The sequence below is a fragment of the Hyperolius riggenbachi genome, chromosome 12, assembly GCF_040937935.1.
Source record: "Hyperolius riggenbachi isolate aHypRig1 chromosome 12, aHypRig1.pri, whole genome shotgun sequence".
Lineage (NCBI taxonomy): Eukaryota > Metazoa > Chordata > Amphibia > Anura > Hyperoliidae > Hyperolius > Hyperolius riggenbachi.
In genome coordinates, this window is record NC_090657.1 from 232,664,872 (window position 1) to 232,685,164 (window position 20,293).

At 49.5% G+C, this 20,293-nt stretch overlaps 1 protein-coding gene and 1 long non-coding RNA gene across 2 annotated transcripts in view; one reads left to right on the top strand and one right to left on the bottom strand.

The window, feature by feature from the left end:
• LOC137541149 (uncharacterized) overlaps positions 1-13,652 on the bottom strand; it is a 38,848-nt gene extending 25,196 nt beyond the window's left edge. Inside the window, exons 1-2 of the mRNA XM_068262303.1 lie at positions 13,396-13,652; positions 12,988-13,046 (exon numbers count right to left, since the gene is read on the bottom strand). The gene's annotated coding sequence lies outside the window, so the exon portion shown is untranslated. The remainder of the gene's footprint in view (positions 1-12,987; positions 13,047-13,395) is intronic.
• The window catches only part of LOC137541811 (uncharacterized), a 344,602-nt gene that overhangs the window by 32,758 nt on the left and 291,551 nt on the right, over positions 1-20,293 (top strand). The gene's annotated exons all lie outside the window — the stretch shown is intronic.

The window sequence follows — 20,293 nt, forward strand, 5'->3', positions numbered from 1 at the left end:
GTCATGTTTATTTCCTTTTAGACAATACCAGTTGCCTGTCAGCCCTGCTGATCCTCTGCCTCTAATACTATTAGCCATAGCCCCTGAACAAGCATGCAGCAGATCAGGTGTTTCAGTGGTTCAGACTTATAAGTCTGATCTGACAAGACTAGCTGCATGCTTGTTTCTGGTTTTAATCAGATACTACTGCAGAGAAATAGACCAGCAGGGCTGCCAGGCAACTGGTATTGATTAAAAGGAAATAAACATGACAGCCTCCATATACCTCTCTCTTCAGTTCCCCTTTAAATGTCCAATTTCAAATTGGTAAATTAGACCAACAGTATCAGTAAATGTCCAGCGTGTGATCTCTATCACTGGGGTCCAGTGAAAAGTCAAACAGCAATAAGATTGCTCCACTATTCCCAGAGGCGTATCTGGGTAATAAGGCTCCTATGGCAAACACTGAAAGTGCGCCCTCCCACTCCTTTTTCCCTTCAAGGGTGGCTAGGTTAGTGTGAAGAGTGGGTGGATAGATGAAGGGTGGCTGGGTCTAAGTGAAGGGTGGCTGGGGCAGGGTGGCTGGGACAGGGTGGCTGGGTCCGACTACAGGGTGGCTGGGACAGGGTTGCTGGGTCTGGGTGCAGGGTGAGTCTGCATGCACGGTGGCTTGGGCAGGTTGAAGGGGGGCTGGGTAGGTGGCTGAATGAAGGGTGGCTGGGTGCAGGGTGGCAGGGTGCAGAGTGGCAGGGTGAAGGGTGGCTGGGTGCTGGGTGAGGGGTGGCTGGGTAAAGGGTGGCTGGGTGCATGGTGAAGGGTGGCTGGCTGCTGGGTGTAGGGTGGATGGGTGAAGGGTTGCAGGGTGGCTGGGTGCTGGGTGAATAGTGGCTGGGTGCAGGGTGACTGGGTGCAGGGTGGCTGGGTGAAGAGTGGCTGGGTGCTAGCTGAAGGGTGGCTGGGTAAAGGGTGGCTGGGTAAAGGGTGAAGGGTGGCTGGGTGAATAGTGGCTGGGTGTGGGGTGGCTGGGTGCAGGGTAAAGGGTAACTGGGTGCAGGGTGCTGGGTGAAGGGTGGCTGGGTGAAGGGTGGCTGGCTGCAGGGGGAATAGTGGCTGGGTGCAAGGTGGTTGGGTATATAATGGCTAGGTGCAGGGTGGCTGGGTGCAGGGTGGCTGGGTGAAGGGTGGCTGGGTGAAGGGTGGCGGGGTGAAGGGTGGCGGGGTGAAGGGTAACTGGGTGCAGGGTTAAGGGAGGCTGGGTGAAGGGTGGCTGGGTGCTGGGTGAATAGTGGCTGGGTGCTGGGTGAAGGGTGGCTGGCTGCAGGGAGGCTGGGTGAAGGGTAACTGGGTGCAGGGTGGCTGGGTGAAGGGTGGCTGGGTGCAGGGTGAATAGTGGCTGGGTACTGGATGGCTGGGTGTAGGGTGGCTGGATGGCTGGGTGAAGGGTAACTGGGTGCTGGGTGAAGGGTGGCTGGGTGCAAGGTGGCTGGGTGCTGGGTGAAGGGTGGCTAGATGCAGGGAGGCTGGGTGAAGGGTAACTGGGTGCAGGGTGGCTGGGTGAAGGGTGGCTGGGTGAAGGGTGGCGGGGTGAAGGGTGGCGGGGTGAAGGGTAACTGGGTGCAGGGTTAAGGGAGGCTGGGTGAAGGGTGGCTGGGTGCTGGGTGAATAGTGGCTGGGTGATGGGTGAAGGGTGGCTGGCTGCAGGGAGGCTGGGTGAAGGGTAACTGGGTGCAGGGTGGCTGGGTGAAGGGTGGCTGGGTGCAGGGTGAATAGTGGCTGAGTGCTGGATGGCTGGGTGAAGGGTGGCTGGATGGCTGGGTGAAGGGTAACTGGGTGCTGGGTGAAGGGTGGCTGGGTGCAAGGTGGCTGGGTGCTGGGTGAAGGGTGGCTAGATGCAGGGAGGCTGGGTGAAGGGTAACTGGGTGCAGGGTGGGTGAGTGAAGGGTGGCTGGGTGCGGGGTGAATAGTGGTTGGGTGGCTGGGTGAAGGGTGGCTGGGTAAAGGATGGGTGGCTGTGTAAAGGGTGCTGGGTGAAGGGTGGCTGGCTGCAGGGATGCTGGGTGAAGGGTAACTGGGTGCAGGGTGGCTGGGTGAAGGGTGGCTGGGTAAAGGGTGGGTGGCTGTGTAAAGGGTGGGTCACTGGGTAAAGGGTGGGTCACTGTGTAACGCACCACACACAGCTGTTTGTGCAGTGACGGCCGTGCTTGACTGGTGCACACCTTGACGAGAGTGCAGGTGTTGGCGGCTTTCCAGCCCATATGGTCGCCGGGCTGAGGTAGGTCAAAGACAGAACAGTGACTGTCCAGCTGATCGAATTTGGTCTGCCCACAATAAAGAAACCTCATTATCTTGGGTGTGCACCCCCCCCCCCCGAGACACTCATATAGCTGGCGGTCATTGCTTCATTGTGATACGCAAACCCCTTCACCGCGGCAAGATAACGATCACAAAGGGGAATTGACACATGTACATGCCTTTTGTTTTGTTGTTTCCACGCACCAGAAAAACTGTTATAGCGGCCGCTGCTAGCAGCAGCCTTAAAAATCCAGGAATCCGCCTGGAGTCCTGGACCCTGTTGGTGGTGGTGGAGAAGGCAGCCAAGCAGCCTGCAGGCAGAGATGCTGTGTGGGGAGCAACTTAGTCATGGAGCAGGCAGTCACACGGCGTGCAGACAGAGATGCTGTGTGTGGGTACTGACTTAGTCTTCGGGCGGCAGTAGCCCTCCGGGATCCATGCCCCATTCATTTTGATAAAGGCGAAGTACTGAACACTTTTGTGACCTAGGCGACTTCTCATCTGAGTGACAATGCCTCCAGCTGCACTGAAAGTCCTTTCTGACAGGATGCTTGAGGCGGGGCAAGACAGAAGTTGGATGGCAAATTCTGACAGCTCTGGCCACAGGTCAAGCCTGCGCACCCAGTAGTCCAGGGGTTCATCGCTGCTCACAGTGTCTACATCCACATTTAAGGCCAGGTAGTTGGCTACCTGCCGGTCCAAGCGTTGGTGGAGGGTGGATCCGGAAGGGCTAAGGCAAGACATTGGACCAGGGATGGATCTAGGGGGGGCAAGTGGGTCTCTTGCCCCAGGCGCAGTTTGTTGAATTCTTAAAAAGGCGGCAAAATTTGGATGGGGAATGGCAGTTTAGGTGCCAAAACCTGACCTTGCCCCAGGCGCAACTTGGTCTAGATCCGTCCCTGCATTGGACTAAAGAATGTCCGCATGTCCGACATCACCATGAGTTCGCTAGAGCATTCTGTCCTTGCCTGCGTGGACATGGGAAGAGGAGGATTACTGGCAGTGGCACCTTTATTCCGTTGTGCTGTGACATCACCCTTAAACGCACTGTAAAGCATAGTTGCCAGCTTGTTCTGCAAGTGCTGCATCCTTTCTGCCTTCTGCTGATTTGGAAACATCTCTGCCACTTTGTGCCTATACCGAGGGTCTAGTAGCGTGGCCACCTAGTACAGCTCATTCCCCTTGAGTTTTTTTATATGGGGGTCCCTCAACAGGCTGGACAGCATGAAAGTTAGATGCTGACGTACTATCCATCTCCTCTTGCTCTTCCTCAGTGATGTCAGCTAAGTTCTCCTCCTCCCCCCAGCCACGAACAATACCAAGGGAAAGGTGAGCAGCACAAGCCCCCTGTGACACCTGCTGCGGTTGTTCTTCCGCCTCCTCCTCCAAACCCCCCCCCCACCTTCCTCATCATCTGACTCCTCTTCCCCACACGACTCTTCCTCCTCCCATCACTGTGCTGCCGCAGGTGTTGAGGAATCATTTGCTTCTTCTGAGAATTGATCCCACAACTCTTCCTCCTGTTCCTGCTCAGGCTCCTCCACAGCTTGATCCACCACTCTACGCATGGCACGCTCCAGGAAGAAAGCATATGGGATCAAATCGCTGATGGCGCCTTCACTGCGACTCACCAGGTTTGTCACCTCCTCAAACGGCCGCATGAGCCTGCAGGCATTTTGCATGAGTGTCCAGTACTTCGGCAAGAACATCCCCATCTCCCTAGAGCATGTCCTTTGACTGTGGTTGTAGAGATACTGTTTGACGGCTTTCTCCTGTTGTAGCAGGTGGTTGAACATCAGGAGCGTTGAAATTCATCGTGTCGGGCTATCGCAAAACAAGTGTCTCACCGGCAATTTGTTTCTCCGCTGAATATCGGCAAAGCGTGCCATGGCCGCGTAAGGCCACCTGAAATGTCCACACACCTTCCTCGACTGCTTCAGGATGTCCTGTAAGCCTGGGTACTTAGACACAAATCTCTGAATTATGAGATTCAGCACATGTGATGTGCCATGCAGGGTACAGGTGTCAACTTTCCCAAATTCAAAGCCGAAATGAGATTGCTACCGTTGTCACACACCACGTTGCCGATCTCCAGTTGGTGCGGAGTCAGCCACTGATCCACCTGTTTATTCAGAGCAGCCAGGAGAGCTGCTCCAGTGTGACTCTCCGCTTTGAGGCAAGACATGTCTAAGATGGCGTGACACCGTCGTACCTGGCATGCAGCATATGCCCTGGGGAGCTGGGGCTGTGTAGCTGGAGAGGAGATCGCAGCACCAGTAGAGTTGAACTGCCACTTAGCCAAGGAGGAAGAGGAGGACGACTGCGAAGAGGATGTAGCAGGAGGAGAGGAGGTGGCAGGAGGCCTGCCTGCAAGACGTGGAGGTGTCACAACTAGGTCTGCTGCACAGCCACATACTCCATGCTTGCCAGTGGTCACCAGGTTGACCCAATGGGCTGTGTAAGCAATGTACCATGCTGGGCAGACCAGGCATCCGTGGTCAAATGAACCCTTGACCCAACATTGTGTGCCAGAGATGACACCACTTGCCTTTCAACTTCACGGTACAGTTTGGGTATCGCCTTTTTGGAGAAATAATTGTGGCCTGGTATCTTCCACTGCAGTATCCCAATGGCCACAAATTTTCGGAAGGCCTCAGAGTCCACCAGCTGGTATGGTAACAGCTGGTGAGATAACAGTTCCGTCAAGCCAGCTGTCAGACGCTGGGCAAGGGGGTGACTGGCAGACATTGGCTTCTTCCGCTCAAAGATTGCCCTCGCGGACACCTGGCTGCTGCTGTGAGCAGTAACCGCTCAAGTTGAAAGGTGGAGTGGAGGAGGGTGGCTGTGATTGTGAAGGTGCAAGAGAGAAAGCGGCTGAACATGATGCACCTGAAGGAGGAAGAGGAGAAGGAGGGTGGCTTTGCTTTTGTGTGCTGCTTTTCCTCAGGTGGTCTTCCCATTGCAGTTTGCACCTTTTCTCTATGTGCCTTCATAAGGCAGTTGTCCTTACGCGGCTGTTGGCCTTTCCACAGCTCAATTTTTGGCGGCAGAGAGAACAGATAGCATTGCTCTGATCTGAGCCCAGGGGTGTGGGCACTACAGGTGGCATCAGCAGCTGACGTTGAAGGGCATGTTGGCTGGCTGTCCATAGGTGGCGAAACATGGCGCCGGACACTGCCACCAGCTGTTTCTAAAGACGAGCTCCCCCTGCTTCTTTCAGCAACTCGTCTCCTCCTCCTCCTCTTTGACTCCCCCTCTGAACTGTCCCCTTCGTCATCTTATCTATTAGGATTCCACGTGGCATCCATATCATCATAATCATCCTCCCCAGCTTTGCTTGCCTCAGACACCTCATAAACTGCACCCACAGCAGGTACTTCATCATCCTCCTCACACCTTACGTCCATAGTGTCGCCTAACTCAGACATGAGGTGGTGTAACTTGCTTAGCTCCTTCATCTTGTTGTAACAATAATGTCTGTGAATCAGTTAATTTCCCACCAAATAACTCCTGCGAAGTGTCAAATGCAGCGGATGTGGTGCTTGTAGTAGCGCTGGTGGCTGCGGAAGAGGAGGTGTTCTGTGTTAAATAGTCAACCACGTCCTCACAATCTTGGGAGTTGATGGGACGTGCCTTCTTCTGAGCACTGTACTTTGGGCCAGGGCCGCACGAAATCACGTCAGCACGACCTTGAACAGACCTGCCGGGTGGCCTGCCTCTGGGTCTGCCTCTACCTGTTTTGTCCATATCGGGGGGGATGAAGTGAAAGGTATGCACTGACTTGATTAATACAATGTGCAGTCACATAGGTGCAGTGAAAGGTATGCAGTGACTGGTATTACAATACAATGTGCAGCTGTCACACAAGTGTAGTTAACAGGTATGCACGGACTGGTATATTACAAATGTGCAGCTGTCACACACACAGGTACCATGAACAGGTGCAGTGACTGGTATATAATATAACACTGCTTGCAGTCACGTAGGTAGGTGCACTACTGAACAGGTATGCAGTGATTGGTATTACAAATGTGCAGCTGTCACACACACAGGTACCGTGAACAGGTGCAGCGACTGGTAGTATATAACACTGCGTGCGCTCACGTAGGTAGGTAGGGGCACTGAACAGGTAAGTATGCAGTGATTGGTATTACAAATGTGCAGCTGTCACACACACAGGTAGTCACTGAATGTGTTGGGCCTGGCAGTGGCACAGTAGGAATTACCAAGGGTCCACAGTCCAGCAGCTGCAACTGACTGACAGGGCTGTATATGCAACACAAGTGTCTATGGGACACACACACACAAAAAAAAAAATAGATCACAAGAACAACATTAGCTCTCAAAAGAGCTGTTGAGGATGAGGAGTGCTTTTTAGCAATAAGTATCAGCAAGAAGAAGCAACCTAACAAGCCTAACACAAGAGCCTAACTAAGCTTTCCCTATGTCAGCTGCCAGGTTCTCTCCCTTCTCTAATTACTGCAGCCACACGAGTGAGAGAAATGGCTGACGCTGCCTGCATTTTATAAGGGGGGGAGGGGCTCCAGGAGGGAGTGTAGCCTGACTGGCTACCCTGTGTCTGCTGACTGTGATGTAGAGGATCAAAGTTGACCCTAATGATGTAGTATAGGGGGCGGGTCGAACTCGCATATAGTTCGAGGTTTACCCCGAACGCGAACCATCGAAGTTCACGCGTATAAGTTCGCGGTCGAACCGTTCGGGCCATCTCTAGTTAGGGTTAGGCACCACTGGGGGGGGGGGGGGGGGTGGTTAGGATTAGGCACCACCCAGGGGGCAATTAGGGTTAGGCAACACTGGTGGGGGTGGTTAGGGTTAGGCACCATCGGGGGGAGGTTAGGGTTAGGCACCACCAGGGGGGTGGTTAGGGTTCGGCACCACCGGGAGGGAGTTAGGGTTAGGCGCAACCAGGAGAGTGGTTAGGGGGCCCTAGGGCAAAATTAGCCTGGGGGCCCCCCAACAGACACCCCCCGACCAAAAAGCATAATTAGAGGCCCTTTGTTGCAGCCAAATTTCCCTCCTGGGCCCCTGAGCTGCTGACCCTCCCCCGAACACCTCCCAACTTAACAGACTCTGCAGAGTCCCTGGGGAGCAACAATTAAGATGGGGAGGGACACCTTGGGGGCCCCCTAGAGGCTCTGGGGTCCTGGGGCAATTGCCCATTTTTCCTATGGTAGCTCTGCCCTGGTGAGAGTAGGGTTGGGTTAAGCTGTATCAACTCCCATCTGTCTTAAGACCATATTTATCGCTAACCAATTTCGTTAACAATGTTTATCGTTATTGAGATTTCATTATCCACCAGCGCCATTTCATTATCCAACCGGGCCCTTTTTTCCTGGCGCATTTTTTTCATGCACACTTCTGTACAGACATCAGAATCCATGAACTCACCTTGTAGGTTCTGCAGGAACTGTTGGTATTACCCCCAAACCATTTAAAGTGACCCTAGAGCTTACCAAAGGAAAAACAAATGACATACCTATTAGGAGGAAAGACTCTGGATCCCAAAGGGCCTTCCCGGTTCTCTTAATGGCACTTTGTTCCAGTCCTGTCCACCCAGTGAAATGACTTGACTTGCAAGTCAAATACGTCTTGGGCCCTCCTCAAGTAGAGTTTGGAAGTACTTATGTTACCGAGTACTTCAGAGGAAAAGGAGATCCATATTGCAGTGCACATGCCAGGGCCGCTGCTAGCTACAAGCGAGGCACACCCTGCTAGGGGCATCACTTGAGGGGGGAGGGCCTCGCTTTCTTGCTGGTGGTGGCATGCCTGCCCTGTGCTGCCCCAGGGCCCCTAGTAACTTACGATACCCCATTCCAATGCAGACCCCTCTCACCGCAGCCACTCTCTCTTCCTCTCACTGCCTCCCTGGGTTGCGTCCTGTCTCTATGGTTACCCCAGCATTGCCTCTCATGAGGTCAGAGGTGACGGCACATGTAACCATAGCGACAAGAGGAGGAGAGTGTGTCCAGAGGAGGAGAGCACAGTGAGAGGAGTTGGTGCTGAAATGTGGTTATGTAAGCCGATACCTGCCTAACCTATACTGTGGCACCTGTACATGGCGAGCCTATATTGAGGGCACCACCTATACCTGGCTACCTATACTGTGGCACCTGGCTAATCTATACTGGGGTGGCACCTATAGCTCGCTACCTATACTCTGGCACCTGTACCTGGCTAACCTACACTGGGGCACCACCTGTACCTGGCTACCTATACTGAGGCATGTATAGCTCGTTACCGATATTGTGCCACCTGTACCTGGCTAACCTATACTGGGGCACCACCTATACCTGGCTAACCTATACTGGGGCACCACCTATACGTGGCTAGCTATACTGGGGCACCTATAGCTCATTACTTATACCGGGGGCACCTGTACCTGGCTAACCTATACTGGGGCACCACCTATACCTGGCTACCTATACTGGGGCACCACCTGTACCTGGCTACCTATACTGGGGCACCTATAGCTCATTACTTATACCGGGGCACCTGTTCCTGGCTAACCTATACTGGGGCACCTATAGCTCATTACTTATACTGGGGGCACCTGTACCTGGCTAACCTATACTGGGGTACCAACTGTACCTGGCTACCTATACTGGGGCATGTATAGCTCGTTACCGATACTGTGCCACCTGTACCTGGCTAACCTATACTGGGGCACCTATAGCTCATTATTTATACTGGGGGCACCTGTACCTGGCTACCTATACTAAGGCACCACCTGTACCTGGCTACCTATACTGGGGCACCTATAGCTCATTACTTATACTGGGGGCACCTGTACCTGGCTAACCTATACTGGGGTACCAACTGTACCTGGCTACCTATACTGGGACATGTATAGCTCGTTACCGATACTGTGCCACCTGTACCTGGCTAACCTATTGAGAAAGGGGGCAACCTTGTCGGGTGCCTCGTTTTATGGAAATCGATGTTGGGGATGAGCTAGGAAGCTTAAGGTACCCAATAGGGGTTGAATATAATTGCTCAATGATGTGAAGAAATGAGCCGCACAGGCCTGCCCTCTTCAACACACACTTCATGAAATCCCAAGAAATGGTGTCAAAGGCTTTTTCAATGTCTAACGCTAAAGTGATAAGTTGAGAGCCCGAGGATCTAGTGTGATGTAATATATTCATGGCTCTACGAATGTTGTCGGAGGCCTGCCTGTGCGGGACAAAACCCACTTGATCCTTATCCACTAGGAAGGGGAGGAGTATATTGAAGCATTGTGTTAGTATACTTGTAAGGATTTTGTAGTCAAGGTTTAATAGTGCTATTGGTCTGTAGTTTTTGATGTCTAACAAATCTCTGTCTAACATCATTCTGGCGGGGGCGTGGCCAAGATGGCGACCTGTTAGCAGCTGACGGAAGGAGCTCCGTTGCCCGGCACTCTTAAATACTGATTTATACTGCACCGCTGCACACAAAAAGTCTCTCAGATATGTTTCAGCCTACCTGGACCACGCAGATCCAAAACTGGAGTGGTACGATCCACCGCATTTCCCTGCCGAAGAGAACTCTGCGCCGCCACTCCCGTGCAGAGGAGACTCCCCTGGTCTGACTAGGACACAGCTAACGGCTGAAAGATTCTCCCCATACGACACTGATATGTCGCAGCGTACCAAAGGGAGAGATAAAGACAAGGAGAAGGATAAGGGAGATAAACATGCCTCACTGGGGAAGGCTGCTCCTCAACCCACACCAGCAAAAGCCTCTTCTAAGCACAACCAGGAGGTGCAGGCCGAGGTCCACGCAGCTCCCCAAGATGGCGATGATCACGCTTCTCCGCCTCCTCCTGCTCCGCATGAGATCCTGGACGCAGGGCCGGGCCGAGGCATAGGCTGGAGAGGCTCCAGCCTCAGGGCGCAGTGTAGGAGGGGGCGCACAATTCATTTAGCTGTCATTCCCAATTGTGTATGAAGCAGAAAGAAATAAGAAAAGGGGATACATGACAGTGACTGCAAGGCAGATAACTAGAGATTAAGGTGTTGGGGAGGTTGGGGGCCTTGGGGCACCTATTAGTCTAATAGCAATCAGTGTGTGACAGCTGGGGTGGGAGGGATGGAGGGGCGCACTTTGGTGTCTCAGCCTTGGGTGCAGAAGGACCTTGTCCTGCCTCTGCCTGAACGCTATTAAACACTGCCAAGCCACCCTAACGCTTAAAATGGATAGCTATGAGGCTGGTCTTGACCTCCTTTCGGCATGATGTGGCTGCCCTCCGGGACCGTACTAAAGAGACGGAGCGCAGAATCTCAAACATAGAGGACATTCAATATAATCATTCCCGCGCAATCCCAAGAATGGAAAACGGCTGGGAGAGCTGGAAACCAGAGCCGCAACAATCTAAGACTCCTGGGCCTTCCCGAAGGATCGGAGGTTGAACAGGTCCCGGATTTCATTGAAGCCCCGCTCCGCAAGCTCCTTCCGGAGGATACGTTTTCGCCTTATTTCCTCATCGAACGGGCACACCGCACACCGGCGAAGAAAGGCCCTCCTGGCGCACTCCCCAGGCCGGTAATCTTCAAGTTACTTAACTACAGAGACCGTGATGCGATCCTGGCTACAGCACGAAAAGCAGAGAATCTAACATATGAAAACACCTGCCTCACGCTGCGGATTTTACTGCTGAAACGCAAATGCTTCGGAAATCGTTTAACCAAGTAAAGCTCAAGCTTCGTGAAAAACAAATTAAGTATGCAATGCTGTTCCCGGCTCGGCTGCGGGTAGAGGATGGGGAATCGGCCATATTTTTTGAAAAGCCGCAAGAAGCAATGACCTGGATCGAGGCACGTCGTTAACGTCTGTCTACTTACTCTCTACATTTTATTTTGCTCTCTAACTCAGGTACTGTTGCTCTCATCACCTTTTTTTTAATTTTTGAATATACAGTACTATTTGAGGTACCTGGATGTATACCTGGCGCCTACTGTTCTCTATGCGCTCCCCTTGCAATGACTGTTAGCGGCGGCCTCCTGTGGGGAGGAAAGGCAAACTTCTATTGCACCATCAAGATATCGACTGGCGTGTGCGCACTTAGACCTGCCGATATTCCCTCACCATCAGTATTCACTTTATATGCTCATCAGCATATTTATGCTGTTTATTGCTTAACTGCTCTCTGCCTAAGTACGGGTTGAGTACATGCTTAAATGCTAGCTGATGCACAAAATGAATATGACACCTTTAAAGGACTTACGAGGCCAGATTTGTAAAAAAATACATAAAAAAAGTTAGATACCTGTGTGTGTTTGCAAGGCACGGAGGACGCCGTCCGCGCCCTCCGTGTCGTTCCGCCTGGTCCCCGCTGCTTAATATGCCCCCGAACGACCCCCGACCGCACGGCCCGGGTCGGGCTCTCCAGCCTTCACAAAGATGGCCGCCGGAGCTGGCCGCGGCTGCGCAGTCCGCAGAGCCACGAGTGCGGCTGCGCAGCTCTAAGGCCAACTCCCCGATCCATGCTACTGTTACGTGGATCGGGGGGTTGGCCTTAGAGCTGCGCAGCCGCACTCGCGGCTATGCGGACTGCGCAGCCGCGGCCAGCTCCGGCGGCCATCTTGGTACAGGCTGGGGAGCACAACCCGGGCCGCGCGGTCAGGGACCGTTCGGGGGCATATTAAGCAGCGGGGACCCGGCGGAACGGCACGGAGTGCGCGGACGGTGTCCTCCGTGCCTTGCAAACACACACAGGTATCTAACTTTTTTAATGTATTTTTTACAAATCTGGCCTCGTAAGTCCTTTAAAGACAACTTTATGTTATGTGCTGTGATATGTCCCCTGCACAGCCTTTGTTTATTCCCACAGGGATGTTTCTACGATTTGATTTTGTATGTGAAAAATAAGGGGATGCTATTGTAGCCCTTTCTTTCTTACACCATCTGCGACACTTCCAGCTTTCACACTCACTCGGCCACCAGCTCCTCCAGCATAAACTCCAAGTGGACTGAAAGGGATGACACTCAGGCCTTCTGTGTTTTAAAGAGGAACTGTAACGACAAAACGGCCCCTGGGGGGTACTCACCTCAGGTGGGGGAAGCCTCAGGATCCTAATGAGGCTTCCCACGCCGTCCTGCGTCCCTCGGGGGTCTCGCTGTAGCCCTCCGTACAGCGGTGACGCAATATTTACCTTCCTGGCTCCTGCGCAGGCGCTCTGATGGCTGTCGGCGCCGAAGTAGGCGGAAATATCCGATCGCCGTCGGGTCTGCTCTACTGCGCAGGCGCAAGTTTCCGGCGCCTGCGCAGTAGAGCAGACCCGACGGAGATCGGGTATTTCTGTCTATTTCCTTGCCGAAAGTCGCCACAGCGCCCCCGCTGGAGCCAGCAAAGGTAAATATTGAACTGACAGTCGGCACAGTCGCCGGCTGTTCGGAGGGCTGCGGCGAGACCCCCGTGGGACAGAGGACGGCGTGGGAAGCCTCATTAGGATCCCGAGGCTTCCCCCACCCGAGGTGAGTACCCCCCAGGGGATGTTTTTCATGTTACAGAGTCTCTTTAAAGCTTTATTGAGGTGGAGTGCACTTGGCTGGAGCCTGTAAGACAACAGGGAAACACTGCCACTACCTGGGATACTGCCAGGCCACCAGCCCACCTCTTCCACAGTCAATCTTTGCACTCACAAAATACCATAAAACAGTGATCGTATAGTGGATTTTACATAGAACAATAATATGAACATAACAGCAACATACCTGTAAGACAACAGGGAAACACTGCCACAATCTGGGATACTGCCAGGCCACCAGCCCACCTATATCATAACAGGCAGTCATTATATTACATTCCCACACACATGTTACAGGATATATATATATACAAAGTATACAGAAACATGAACAAGAGAAAACATGTTACAGAGATATTACAGCAGAGTGATGGGAAACACTGCATGTCTCATACAGCAGCCATCTCAGGAAGAGCACATGGCTGTCTAACTTACATCATCTACTTAGCCTAGCATGTGCTGCAGGGCCTACAGGCTGCTAAAAAGCACACATATAACTCTTTACACTCTACGGAACGATTATGGATGTAGAGCATAACTTTTTACAGCAGATAGAATAACTTTAGCTTCAGAGAACATAGACCAGAGATCCTACCTCTTCCACAGTCAATCTTTGCACTGAGGAGACCAAACCAACAGGTGGAATACACAGGGGGCTTTCTGGAAGAGTCCATTGCTAAGATTCAGCCTGTTAACACTTTCCTCAGTTTTAGCTAATGACACAATTAAAGAGGTTTATTTTGCCTGTCCTGACACTCTGTTAACAGCTTTTGAACAAATTAAACTATATTCAACAAGTGTACATTTCTGCAGCTCCTGTATGTTGGTATGACCCTCTTGCAAACCTGCAGACTGGATATTTGGTGAAACTTCATATGCCTAAAAATCACTGTGCTACACTATGCTATAGTTGTCGAATTCTATGCAGAAGGTTTTGGCTAATAATGGCGCCAGAGTCCAGGCTCCTAATTATGTACGATAGCATGGTGGTGAACTTGCTTGACTGTGTGCTGATGGGGGTGGGGCAGGGGGCGGGGGTGGTGGCCGGCCTGTCATAGAATCAGCGTTTAGTTGGCCTGTGTCTGGCTGGCGCCTGCCCTGACCTCCCGCTTCTCCCCGAAGGCAGAGTACATGTATCCTCCCTTTCGCTGCGGGGTTGCCATGCGGGGTTGGAATGAGTGGTGAGCTGAGGGGAAATCGGACTTATGTTGAGGTGCCCTGCCGCGGGGTGGGTGGATGCGGTTGCTTAGGGTGACGGACCCGTCACTGGGTCGTGCTATGTACGGCCTACACCCCGGCCCAAGCCCGACGTGTCCTCCTCCACCCCCCCTGCGGCAGTAGCTTAATAATATTTTATTATATCTACAGTGCTGTTGGGTTGCTCCTACAACACGGATTGTAAGCGGATACCCCTTGCGGCTCCAGCGCCACCTTTTCTTCTTTAAGAAGAGCACGTAAATGACAGGCACCAGCTGGGATTTCAAATAACATACAATTGATATGGGTGAATATCCTTCTCTGACATGACGCTCTTGAGAACGCCACCTCTTGATTTCCCAGCATGCTAGCTGTGAGAGAACGCGGAAAAGCCGCCGCGTGTACTGGCGGCAAGGCGGCTGATTCCGCGTCCAGCGCGGCAGTTTGTCCGCAGCAGAGTGCGTCTGGTGTGGCTGGGTCTATTAGTTCACACAGGTGGAGGAATACGCGCGCGCGTGCTGAGAGGCAGAACCTTTATGACAGACAAGGAGGGATCAGCTGACCAGGTTGGTCAGCTGACCTCAAAGCAAGTGGCTATTGGTTGATCGCTGATGGGTGGCGCCGGAGAGCGCTGCTCTATATATAGTCACTGCTGGCCAGTCTCAGGTTGTCTGCCGTTGCGAACACCTACGTGGAAGCACTCAGACCTTAGTCAGATCCTACAGTGTGTTAGAACCAGGAGGACCTGGGAATTCACACTGAGCCAGATTACTACTCTGTATTACTTGTGTTATACTTCAGACTAGTTCCAGGGTGTCAAGACCACAGACCTCACACCCAAGATTAGGGACTTGTGTTATCTTGTGTTATACTTCAGACTAGTTCCAGGGTGTCGAGACCACGGACCTCACACCCAAGATTAGGGATTTGTGTTATCTTGTGTTATACTTCAGACTAGTTCCAGGGTGTCGAGACCACGGACCTCACACCCAAGATTAGGGACTTGTGTTATCTTGCATTATACTTCAGACTAGTTCCAGGGTGTCGAGACCACGGACCTCACACCCAAGTCTAGGAATACTCTGTACCATCATATTATACTCCAGACTAGTTCTAGGGTGTGGAGACTATGGACCTCACACCCAAGACTAGGCATTGTTTGATATCTGTTATGACCTGTTGCATTCCTGACTATCCCTCTGCTTTCCGATTCGGTACCTACGCATATCTGATCTCTGTTGCCAAACCCTGCCTGCCTTAGGATACCGAATCAGCCTTCTGTCTTTGTACCTTGTCTGTCTGTGTGTTGCCGACCTGGCTTGCCCGACCTCGAGAGCTATCTCTCTCTTTAGGCGATAGTCTCCAGACCTGTTAGTGACATCCATCTTCAGGTGTCACTCACTCACAGGTCCTTCCTACTTCTGCCTGGGACTCCACCCCTTTTGGAGATCTCAGGCTGCTGGAAGGTTTTGCCTTCCTAAAGTGGTATCGCCCATACTGCCAAAAGACCACCTGCCCCTCGGGTGGTCTTACTCAAAGTCATTACTGTTGCACCAAACACTCACACTATAAAGGTGTCCAGAGGTTAGTTATACTTGGATTATCGGTGATTCTGCAGATGATCAATAATCAGGTATAATCTGTAATCTTGGTGATACTGCAGATCGCCAATAATCAGATTCTCTCTGTGTGCTGACACTGATCGTTACACTAGCTCTATATAAATTTGTGCAGAGCTAACACATCCCTGAGAGCAATGATTTACCTTTTGTTAATAGTTTGCAACGGTTTAATATTGTGTACCCCCGGTTATACCGGGTGCAGCCGGGCATGGTCCTCCTGGCCACCACACGCCCTCACACCTCTCATTCCTGATCTTTACTTCTCTTCTCGCCTTTTAGAGAGATTTCCTTCTCTCTATTCTGCTCTGCTCTCTTCTCAACTCCATCTTATTTTCCTCTACCCTTAGAGTCTCTCCTCTATACTTTCCGGGTTGTTGTGGGTTAGTATAAAGTAATAGTGGCCTAGTTCCTGGCATATGTAGCCAGGTATTACGCTGTTACACTATTAGTGGTTGGGATTAAAGCTGTGGTACTGTTAGTTCTGTTCTGACTACAGCAGGTTTTTTGGTTTTTGTTTACTGCTTTAGTTAAACCTAACACTTTCCTTTTTTCTGTGTTTTGGTTTAAAGTTGTAGTTTCTTGCACATGCCTCTACATAAAGGTGATAGCTTGGCTTCATCGGGCCCCCCTCGCCGTGCCCCTCTCTGCTTGCATTGGACAATAAGGCATGCATTTACTTTTGCTGCTAACATCAGAAATTGGTCTAAATGGAAACCCCCTTGAAACTCTTGTCCTGGAATGTCCTTGGGCTAAGATCGTCATTTAAAAGATCACTTATGTTTCAGTATGTAATGAAATATGAACCCCATTTCTTATTACTCCAAGAAACACATTTAGATGGATCCTGTATTAAAGCCTTAAACAGACAGTGGGTCAGCAAAGCATTACACTCCTCATACTCCACCTTTTCTAGAGGGGTATCCATCCTTATAAGCAAAAGTCTGTCATACAAAATCCTCGGTTCATCCATAGACTCAAAGGGCAGGTATGTAATTCTACATATGCTAATCCTGGGTTCCCTTTTTGTATAGTGGGTTTGTATGCTCCTCCCCCGCTACAAAAATCCCTCCTTAATACTATTACTGAATCCATTCATAAATACCTTCCAGCAAAGCTGTTAATTATAGGGGATTTCAATGACATATTACTACCGGGTAAAGACTCATCAAATCCCAATAGGCAGGCTAACCTAGACTTAACTGGGTGGGCCGATGCTCTTTCGTTGACTGAGGTGTGGAGGTGGAAAAACTCGCAGGCAACTGTCTATTCCCACTTTTCTGCGGTACACCACTCGGCCTCAAGAATAAACCTGGCTATTTGCAAGTGCGGATGTATTGAGCAGTGTAGTGGGGGCAACTTATTTACCTAGTGGTCTCTCTGACCACGCTCCATTAGAGATAACATGTAATGTTGGCATCTCACACAATGGGCTTGATTCAGAAAAGGGTGCTAAGTGTTAGCACGCCAGTGAAAAGCCACTTTGCATGTGCTAACATGCTTTGCATGTGCTAAGTAGTTAGCACATGCAAACTACTTAGCACCGTAGTTAGCACATATAAACTACTTAGCACCGTAGTTAGCACATGTAAACTACTTAGCACCGTAGTTAGCACATGTAAACTACTTAGCACCGTAGTTAGCACATGTAAACTACTTAGCACCCTAGTTTTTTTTTTTAAATCAGTGTTTATTCAACAAAGAAAAGGAACATATGGCAGAATATGCAGTGTAGCAGTGCACCTCCTAACTTTTCCAACAGCATCAATTATCACTGTGGAAGATGAGAGGTATTGTTAACAATAATATAATGATCGTCACATAATATATAGAGCTCAGATTGAATTTAAATTTCCAAATATTCTATCTTTTACAAGATCATAATTAGCAAGACCAGGGGTATCTAGAGGTGAGCGTAATGACTTAATTACGATTTCGCGAAATTTCGCGTTATTAGTGTAAGTACGATTATGGCCGTAAGTACATAATCGTAATGAAGAAGGATTTCGCGAAATTCCGCGTAAGTGTAATTTTCACGTAGCTTTCGCATTACAGTGGGTATCACGAAATTACGTTTGCCTTGCATGCAACCGTTTGTAAGCGTAGTCTATAGCAATGACTGAAATAAAGCAAAATGCTAGAAAAGGCAAAGAAATGGTGTATATGAGTTCTGCAATGTGCTCTCTCTCACTCCTTCTCCTACAGAAACAACAACCCACAAAGTGAAACTAACATGGCTGCCAGATTATATACTAGGAGGGTGGGTCAAACTACAATTGGTTGTTTAGGATGTATCTCAAAAGAAGCATGTAATATGATTGGACAATCTCCAATACCCAGACACTTTCCTGTGTCTAGTAATTACTATTAGAAACTAAATTACTTTCATTTTCAAAATTAAAATGTATTTCTTTTTATAGCTAACAAGTAATTACGAAATTCATGCAATTACATTAAGGTTAAACGCGAAATTACGGTATAGTTGTATGCGAAATTACGTTATGAACGAAACGCGAAATTACGCGTTGAAAATTACGCTTACAGTATTATCAATTACGATTTTAATGGCAATTACGCTACCATAATTTTGCGCCGTAAAAGCAAATTTTGCATGCGTAATTATAGTAACGCGAAATTTCGAAAATTTTGGCTCAACTCTAGGGGTATCTAACCATGGAGCTTAGCACCCTAGTTAGCACGGTGCTAAATAGTAGTTTGCATGTCCTAACTACGTTGCTAAGTAGTTTGCATGTGCTAACTACGGTGCTAAGTAGTTTGTATGTGCTAACTACTTAGCACCCTAGTTAGCACGCCCAAAGCCTTTAGGCGTGCTAACTGGGTTAGCACCATTTACTAAATCAAGCCCAATAAGTCACTATGGAGACTTGACCCTAAATGGATAAGCGACAAAGAAATTGGTGAGAAAATATCAGCTGCAATTCAGCAATATTGGGATTTAAATGTGGGATCGGCTAATGATCAAATGCTATGGGATGCCTTTAAGGCCACTATCAGAGGTGACTATATAAACCAAATAAGTGCTAAACGTAAAAATTATAATGAAGCATTGGCCTCTTTAACAAGGGCTGAATCAGAGGCCTCCAAGGTATATGCCGATGCTCCCGGAGAGAATACTTTTCATGACCTTATGCAGGCTAAGCGTAATCTCAATCTTCACCATACAGATCTCACAAGTACCTCTCTCCTGGAGTGGAAGCAGCTGACCTTTGAGAAAGGAGACAAAAACGGGAAACTCCTTGCGAATATCTCTAGAGACCCAAATGCCCTGTCTAACATACCAGAAATTAGGCTCCCGTCGGGTGAAATAACCTCAAGTCCACCTATTATTCTACAAACCTTTCGCTCCTACTATGAAAACCTATACAAATCACAGTATAATGATCCTAACAATGAGCTATCAAACCAACTAGGGAAATTGCATAAGCCATCTATTTCCGAGGATACTGCTAAAGAAATTGAACAGGAGATTACTGAAGAAGAAATTATAGATTCCATATCCTCTTTTCCCCCACAAAAATCACCTGGCCCAGATGGTATACCTATCGAGTTTTACAAGAGATACTCCCACATTCTAGCTCCTTCTCTTAAAACAACTTTTAATGAGTCCTTTAAAAATGGCTGTCTCCCACCCTCCTTTTATAACGCTCATATTATCTTAATATTAAAACCAGACAAAGATCCACTAGAATGCAAGTCGTATAGGCCCATATCATTATTAAATAATAACTTTAAAATATTAACAAAGATTCTTACGACCAGAATAAATAAATATATTATGGAAGTGGTCAGTCCTGACCAAACGGGGTTTATGCCACATAAAACAACTGATATTAATCTTCGGAGAATATTTACCCATATTCAGTCTGCAAAAGACAACACCACCTCAAAAGCTCTGGCGTTTGTAGATATACAACGAGCATTTGACTCTGTCGAATGGTCATATCTTTGGGCCACACTAGGGAAAATGGGTTTTGGGGAAAGGCTTACTTCTTGGCTATGTGCCATATACAAATCGCCCTTAACGCAGATTAAAATAGGCTCTGAGCTCTTTGGCCAGGTAGGACTGCATAGGGGGACTAGACAGGGGTGCCCCCTATCTCCTGCCCTGTTCGCACTTGCAATGGAACCAATAGCAACAGCCATAAGACAAAGTAGCTCTATACGGGGTTTCTCTGTAGGGGGGTTGGAGGAAAGGGTGTCCCTGTACGCAGATGACTTAGTGATCTACTTATCGAACCCAGATGAATCCATTAAAGGTGCTCTGGAGATATTCTCCACATTTGCTCCATTTTCTGGCCTTGAGGTCAACTGGTCAAAATCATGGCTAATTCTCCTGCACTCTGCCTCCGCGCCTCAGTCTCCGATGTACATACTTCATAAAACTAAGTACCTGGGTATTTGGATAATCAATCATACTGACTCCTTTATGGAAGATAATCTATTGCTGTTAATTCAATTTACCAAACAAAAGCTTCTTAACTGTTAGTGCCTTCCTCTGTCTTTGGTCGGAAGAATTAATTTGATAAAGATGAAGTTACTCCCTAAATACTTATACATAGTCCATAATTGTCCTATTTGGATACCTCCGAAATTTTTTAAACAGATTAATTCTATCCTCACTGGCTTTATCCGGTTTAATAAGATTCCAAAAATCAG